Source organism: Cyanistes caeruleus, chromosome 31 (genome assembly GCF_971803275.1).
Source record: "Cyanistes caeruleus chromosome 31, bCyaCae1.hap1.1, whole genome shotgun sequence".
NCBI classification, from domain to species: domain Eukaryota; kingdom Metazoa; phylum Chordata; class Aves; order Passeriformes; family Paridae; genus Cyanistes; species Cyanistes caeruleus.
Genome location: NC_141731.1, coordinates 1,362,436 through 1,370,846, shown reverse-complemented (window position 1 = coordinate 1,370,846; position 8,411 = coordinate 1,362,436). Strand labels below are relative to the sequence as shown.

The following is an 8,411-nucleotide window of genomic DNA, read 5'->3' as shown; positions in this document are numbered from 1 at the left end:
TGGGGCTGCCTCGAGTGAGCTCTCACAGTGTGAACCTTCATGGGGTCTTTAAGGGAACTTTATTGAATTTTTATGTTCTTTATTAAAAAGCCGAGTCACAAGTGGAGCTCCGCTTTCAGCTTGAAATGAGGGGATGGAACGTGGGCACTGGGACTTCCGTAACCTCAAGTTGTTCCTTGATACTGGACACTTTAGCTTTGGCAATCTGAAGCCCTTCAGCAGCAATGTCTCTGCCACCCCCTGGTTTCTGGCTCAGACCCCGCTCCCAGCTTGGACAAGGTCTGGGCTTTGTCCTCTTGAGCTTCAGGAGCCTCACGGGAAGCACCAGCCCTCCCCAGCCCACCCTTGGTAGAACTTTTTCTTTTCTCTCTGCTGATGATTTTATCCCCAAAACTGCCGTGGGAACGTTGTATCCAAGCACATCCTCCAGCGCTGCACTTTCCTCCTGTGAATTCCCTGTGCAGGGAATGTGTCTGTGCTTTTTCCTGCTCTGTTCACTGACAAACCTGAGCCCGTGGGACTGTCAGAGCTCCTTCATGCAATGAAATCAGGTTGTGTTTATTGTGATAAATGTGACATTGGATAAAAATTCGTGAAAGGGAATAAAGAAATATATGTTATATTTATAATAATGTAAAGATATAAAATGTAGTATGGATGCTTATCAGCCCGAGATAAAGAGCAGGACACAGGCAATCAAGGCAGACAATGAGAGTAGCCCAGCTGAGATATCTATCTGCTTCACACCCAATCTAGACACTCCACCCCGGGAATCCAACCAAGAGATGCAATCAGAAGACACCCAGAAACATTCGCATGTAAAAAGACTCTGCCCAGTTGACTATTGATTCAGCTCAACAGTTCCGGAAAATCTATTCAACCGCACATCTAGACTCTTTGTTGGACTGTACCTACCCTGGGTTTTACCTCAGGATACGAAAATCCTTATAAAAACCCTGGACTGCAATCCCTCCTTCGTGGATTTGGGAAAATCTGTACCTCTGGGTGCAGACCCCTGTCCACCTGGCGCTGGGCTGATTTCTTTATTGTGGTTTTTCTCTCATTGCTTTTGATTGAAATTGTTTTATAATAAACTGTTTTTTATATTAACACTATTTTGCTATTGCAATTATAACATTTATCATGGCATGTTCTGGAGGAGCTTTTATTGGTGTGTCCTGTGCTGCTGGAAATGACACAAGAGCCAGGAGGGAACAGAAGCTGCTGCTGCCCGTTGGCTCAGGGCCAGGGAACCAAGTTGTGCTCCCGGGCAGTTGGGCCCTGCTGGAAGCAGAGCCGCGTTTCCCTTGAGCAGCTCAAGCTTGTGACAGCTCCAAACAGGAAACCTCAGCAGAAAACTCTTCCTCCAAACTCAGCTGCTTTCCCTCCTGCAGCTGTTTGGGAAAGAGCCTCAAAGCACAGACTCTGCTGGGAGCCATTGGTGCATTTCCTCCCTCCCGGCAGCAGCAACTCCTGAGCCCTTCACGGGCTCCTGGCCCTTCCCAAACCCTTCAGCTCCCTTGGAACTCTCAGCAGTCAGTAACATACGTATTTCTTCCATATTTAAGCTGCATTCAAACTTCACTTTTTCTCTTCTCTCTATCTATTTTATCTCCTCTTTATCTCTTTTAATCTCCTGACCACCAGTAGGATGGGGCTGGAGTCTGGGGGTGGGTGTGGGATGAACTGAGGATCCAGCAGAGAAGGGCAAGGCAGAGGGGAGAGGACTCAGCCAACCCTTCTCCTGCTCTCTCCTCCCCCAGGCTCCAGCTAAAGCAAGTCAGACTGGAAAGGATCCCACAAATGCTCTGTTCTCCTCCCTCTGAGCTTGGCTGGGGATCCTCAGCTTCAGCCTGCTGCAGTGGCTGAGATTCGCTAATTTGAGTTTTTTGGCTAATGCACTAAATAATGTGGTGGGTTTAGCGCTGGCTGAAATCTCCAGGGCACTTACTCATTTCTCACTGTGAGATATGGATTAGGAGAAGGGCAAAACAGGCTTAAAAGTTAGAAGGAATAAAGAAAGTTTATTAACAGGACTATGTTATAAATGCAACGGCAGATTAAAGATTAACAAAGATTAATTTATTATAAATTAATAAAGCAACAAACAGCGAGGAAAAAACCACAATAAATGGACAGCGCAGCGCTGGGTGGACAGGGTCTATACGCAAGGTATAGGTGTTCCCAAATCCACGTCTGAGGGTTCTCTGGCCTGGGTTTTTATAGGGATTTTATGTCCCCAGGCTAGAATTCCAACCAGTTTCCATTCACCCAATGTCCCTGATTGTCTGGTGAATGGATTTCCTGGCCTAGAACATTGAGTCAGTAAGTATCCGGGCAGAGTCTCCTCAAATGCAAAGTGAGTCTGTATGTATTTTAACATATTTCATCACAGCAGGATTGAGAGATCCGGGCTAGCGCCGATGGATATCTCGGAGGAGTAGTCTCTTCTTTGTCTTTCTTGATTGAGTTTCTGTAGTATGGGTTTGGCGGGTGTGGTGTTCGATTCTGGCAACGACCATCTTCCTGGGGCTCGTCCCTTTTGTCTTGCTTGATGGTCTCCGGCCGAAATCGGCCGGGCGTTGCCTTTCTCTGGAGGTAGACTTTCAGGCTGGTTCTTTTGTTTCTATGATGGCCTGTGTCCTGTCCTTTCCTCCGAGTTGATGAGTCTGCTGAAGCCTGTTATCTGGGGGGGGTTCTTTTGCAATTCGTGATTTTTGGAAAAGGAATTCTACCTCGACCTGGAGGAGAATTCCTTATTCCATACTTTCATTTAGTTATAATTACACATACTTTATTTAAACTTCTTATTCCGAATTTTTATTTACCCAATTCTTTATTACAGTCCCCCACCTAATAATTTGAACACATTAAAAATTCGTGTTTTCATACTTTTTCAGAGGAATATCAGGTTAAATAATGTCGTTTTCCTCTTGGTCTAACTCTTCTATATTTTCTGGGGACAACATATGTTTATTTTCAAATTCCCTCAATGCCTTAACCGCATTTCTATTCTCTTTTTCTTCTTCTAACTTCATGATTTTTGAAAGAAGGGTAGTGTTTCCTTGTGCCTTTTCTGGGTCTATTGGGAGAGAGGCAATCTGCATTCCTTGAACGACAGAATGTATCAGTCTGATCAGACAAGGAATCAGGCAGGGTAGAAAGATGACTCCGGCAATAGAACATCCTATAAAGAATACTAGCTTTTTCCACCATGCCCCTTGCCCAAAAATTTGATCCCACCAAGAGGCTTGTAAAATCGAATTCCATTTCTGGACGGGTACATGGGCTACTTTCTTTATTTCAGCAGCTAGACCCTTTATAGTTTCTCCGAAGTCATCTATCTCCATGCAACACTCCGACTCGTTATATCTGCCACACACTCCTCCCTCCTCAGCTAGCAAATAGTCGAGAGCGAGTCTGTTTTGGTAGACAAAGGCTCTCATCTGAGAATGTTGTTTTGCTAGGAGTTCCAGGGCTTCTGAAGTGTGGTTTGAAACAACTTCTACCACAGCCTGTAACCTAATGAGCCGATTGAGGAGGTAGATTGGGGTCCTGTATCCCCAACTGCCATCATTTGCCCATGTTGCCGGTCCATAATATTGTATGATTCTTTCGGCGGGCCATTCCTCCCCCTTCCACTGGTGGTTACCTCCGGCTATTGGTAGTTCCCGTTTCAATTCCCTCTTTTGTCGGGCTAGAGTTTCAAAGAGGGGAGCACCTAAAGACCTGCTTTCATCTTTAGGTAATGTAAAGAAGAAAGGCCGAATTATTCCGAGTGTGCATGACCCTTTCCAATTTCTGGGCAATTCACTGTATGCTTTCTTTCCGCATATCCAGTAAATCCCATCCGGTGCCTTCCAATCTCTGTTAAGTTTTGCCGGGTCCTCCCAATATTCCCTCAGGCCGAGAAAGGCATGGAAGGGATTCGCCCCGTCCTGTTTGTTCCAACATAAACCAATTAGATCTATCCATTCGCAATTATTTTCCCGAGATTGGCTCCAATAGCCCTCGGGTGATTCCGGCTGCCAAATTTTTGTCTTTTTATCTGAATTTACCGAGAGAGTTTTTACACACGGGGTGTAACCAACTAGCTCGGTGAATTCCCTTCCCGACTGACACAAAAAGTTCCAATGATTCTTTTATCAATCACCCACCCCTCTGGTCGCCGGGTTGTTTTGGATAATTTCAATCCTGTCCACTTAAGTAATTGTTCTGGGGTTAATCCTTCTCCCTTCCATGGCCATCTTTCGGCTGATTTCAGGCCACCACATATCCAACAATTAGTCAATCCTAATTCGGTAGCTATTTCCTGCATCAGATCTATGAATAGATTCTGATTAGGGCTAGGTAGCTTCCAATTATCGTATTGTTTTTCTAATTGTTCGTATTGCTCACTGAGAGAGTTTAACCTCTCTTGTTCGAGTCTTTTTTTCTTATTTTCCATTTCCTGCCTCTTTAGTTCAAGAGTTAATTGTTTTATTTTATTTTCAGGGTCTGAACCATCCTCGTCTTTTGCGAAACAGATCACCTGATCAAACTGCAGACACACTCTATCATCGTCATTTTTCAGTAAATCCAAAACTATCGGTTCATTACTGAATGACACTTTCGTTTCGTGTTTCAGGTTCCTCCCTTCCCAGTACAATTTCCCCCCCATGGCACAATATTTTAAGTTTGCTTTATTGTAACACAAGGGGTTGACTCTGTGATACGCAATGAACGTCAACTGTTTCTTTCCTCCAATCCAGACAGTTTTATTACACTGCCCGCAGACCGAGATTGGGGAAACCCCTCCTATATCTCTCTTATTTCGTAGATGGGTCGCTTGGACCTCTTTTTCCCCTGTGTTATGGGGTTGCCTTTTTCCAGTACCTATCCCCGGGATGGAGCACCAAATTTTTCCTTCCAGCTTACACAGGTCCATTTGGGTACCGTTTGCCCAACATTCTCCTGCGTGCAATTCCGGAGGGCAGGTGATCCATGGCTCGGTTCGCGTGGCAGTTTGGCACTGCTCACACTTCCCCAGGGAGGTCGTCCCCGGAGGCGCCTCGGGGCCCATTCTCTCGGTCCAGCACATGGCTAGGTTCAGGATCGTCAGGATTCCCCACAATCGCATCCCTCTGCCATTCCCTCTGCCCGTACAAGAACATACGGCGGGGATAACCATCTTCTCGGCAGCAAGGACTGTCTTCAGGGGCCCTTGACGTTCTGATGGCAAACCTCCTTTTAAAGGTTGCCCACCAAGATGCCTTGATCGTGCCGCTCCTGCACGGTACCTTTACGTTTCGGCGGCACTCTATTATTAGAGGTTCCGCTTTACAGTCCAAATGGCCTCGTAATCCTTTTTGAAAAAATCGGAACCACTCAGGAGAGTCGAGTTCCAAGATACCCACCCGGGTAGCAAGTGCTAGAAAAAGGTTGGTCTGTTCTAATTCCTCTTTGTAACACGCGGCACACAACCCTCTCGGTTTTTGCCCTCCCAAACAATGAGTCACCCGCGTTTGTTTACAATATGCACACTTAAAATGTACAAAAGGAAAACAATAACATTCAAAATTGGTGCAACTTATCCTGTCTTCGTTGCTCATTTGTTGTTCCGCTGAAGCCTGATTTTCAATTCTCCCGGAGGGGTTACAATTTTCCACTCGGGGGAGTCGCGAACCGAAACTTTCTTCACTCGGGAAGAGTGTGTCCAGCCCTTTTCAGCCGTACGAACCGCGGTGTCTGTAGTCAGGAGGACGAGGAATGGTCCTTCCCAGTGAGGACTGAGGGGTTGCTCTTTCCACACTTTGATCAGTACCTTGTCCCTTGGTTGAATTTGGTGGATCGGAAATCCCAATGTGCTGCTTTGAGGAATCAATCCTCTTCTCCTTAACTCCTGTAAGTTTTTATTTATAGAAATGAGATAAGGTTGGAGTTGCACATCCTCTGTTTGAGGATGTTCAACCGGCATACCCTGCTTGTACGGCATTCCATACAACATTTCAAAGGGGGACAGCCCTGTTTCTGAGTTCGGCATGGTTCTTATATTCAACAATGCCAAGGGGAGACATTTGACCCAGGACATTTTTGTTTCAATTGTCAATTTGGATATTTGTGACTTCAATGTCTGATTCATTCTTTCCACTTGCCCCGAGCTCTGAGGGTGCCAAGGAGTATGATATTGCCACCTGATCCCTAACGCATCGGACAACTGTTTGATAATTTTTGAGGTGAAATGTGTACCCTGGTCCGAATCAATATGGTCTACAATACCATATCTAGGAATTATTTCTTCCAGTAGAATTTTAGACACTGTTTGAGCCGTAGCCTTAGCTCTGGGAAAGGCCTCTACCCAATGTGTCAGTTTATCTACTATGACTAACAAATATTTATTTCTGCCAATTTTCGGTAATTCTGTGAAATCCACTTGGATTCTTTCAAATGGTCGGTATGAGATTGGCCGACCTCCCCAATTGGTTTGCCGAAAATTCGCTCTGTTTACCTTTTGGCATATCACACATCCCTGTACCTCTTGTTTTGCAAGCTCGAAGATTCCCTTACACCCGAAGAATTTTAAAAATTGTTCAGCCAATGCCCTGGTTCCCCAATGGGTTTGTGCATGTAGTCTTTTGAGTATTCCTTTTGCTATCCCCTTCGGGACCAACTCCCTCCCGTCGGGTAACCACCATTTACCCTCTTTGAAATGTCCCCCTACCTTTTTGAAGTCTTCCTGCTCCTTTTCTGAAGGAAGCACTGAAACCTCTGGGGGTTCCTTTGGGACTAGCTCAGAAATACTTACGGTCAACAATGCCGCTCTTTTCGCCTCTTTATCCACTAAATTGTTTCCCCTTGTATGGAATTGTTGTCCGGTCTGGTGTCCTTTTACATGAACCACAGATATCTCCAGTGGCTCCCTGACGGCTTCTAAAATTTGTCTAATTATTTCCTCATGTACCAATCCTTTTCCTTTAGTGTTGATCAGACCCCTTTCTTCCCAAATTTTCCCGAAGGTATGCACTATCCCAAATGCATACCTTGAATCGGTATAGATGGTTCCCCTTTTTCCCTTCAAGCCTTTGAGGGCTTTTAGGAGAGCAAAGAGTTCACATGCCTGTGCTGACCAATTTGCTTTTAGGGGACCCGATTCTACAGTCTGTCCTGTTATACCGTTTATGATGGCATAACCCGATTTACGTTTTCCCTCCATCATTCTCGAGGAACCATCGATAAACCATTTTTCTCCTCCTTCCAATTCCTGATCCTCCAGATCGGGTCTTACTTTAGTCTGTAATTCCACTGCTTCAATACAATTATGTAGTAGCTTTCCCGTTGGTTCCCCGTACAAAAATTGCGCAGGGTTTTGTGCAGAGGTTGTCCTTAATTCCAATCCTGGCGAACTGATTAACATGGCTTCATATTTCAGAAGCCTTGAATCGGTCAACCATTTCTCTGCTTTTTGTTGTAAGATATTTCTTACATCATGTGGAGTATAAACTATCAGGGGAGCTCTAAACGTTACTTTTTTGGCTTCCCCAACCAACAGTGCTACTGCCACAATTGCTTGCAGACACGTAGGCCAGCCCTGACTGACTGGATCTAGGATTTTGGACAAAAACCCTATGGGTTTCTTCTTTTCTGCCCATTCCTGGGTCAAAACTCCCTGTGCTGTTTGTCCACTTATATCGACAAACAGTTGAAACTCTTTTCTGATGTCTGGTAATGTTAGAACTGGAGCAGTGACAAGGGCATTCTTTAGTTCTTGGAATTTAATTTCGTCTTGCCCTGTCCATTTTAATCGATCTGTATTTAGCCTTTCATACAGAAATTTCACCTTTTCACTGTATCCCTCAATCCACTGTCTGCAATATCCCATGAGCCCTAAAAATTGCCTAATTTGTCTCTTGGTTTGTGGGGCAGGAAGTTCAAGAATTCCCACCACCCTCTCGGGATCTAATTTCTTTTTCCCTTGTGATATCCAATGTCCAAGATATTTTACTTCGGGCTCTGTGAATTGCAACTTGGATTTAGATACTTTCAACCCTTTTTGTCCCAGAAAATTCAGCAGGGAAATGGTACATTTCTTCACCTGCTCTTCCGTGATCCCGGCGATTAGCAAATCGTCTACATATTGTAATAGTTTTGTCCCCTCCTCTGGAGTGAATTGAGTGAGTAGCTGCTCTAAGGCTTGTCCGAACAAGTTCGGAGATTCAACGAATCCTTGTGGAAGGACCGTCCACCGCAATTGCTGATTTCGATTGGTATCTGGGTCCTCCCACTGGAAAGCGAAAAAATTCCTACTCCCTTCATCCAGAGGACATGTCCAGAATGCATCTTTTAAATCAATTACACTATACCATACATCCTCTGGTGAGAGTCTGTTTAGTAGAGTGTAAGGATTTGCTACCACCGGAAACCTGGTTCGGGTT

The 8,411-nt window shown here is 45.0% G+C and overlaps 1 protein-coding gene across 2 annotated transcripts in view; it reads right to left on the bottom strand.

Moving 5' to 3' along the window:
• LOC111945910 (uncharacterized) overlaps positions 1 to 8,411 on the bottom strand; it is a 120,080-nt gene that overhangs the window by 61,421 nt on the left and 50,248 nt on the right. The gene's annotated exons all lie outside the window — the stretch shown is intronic.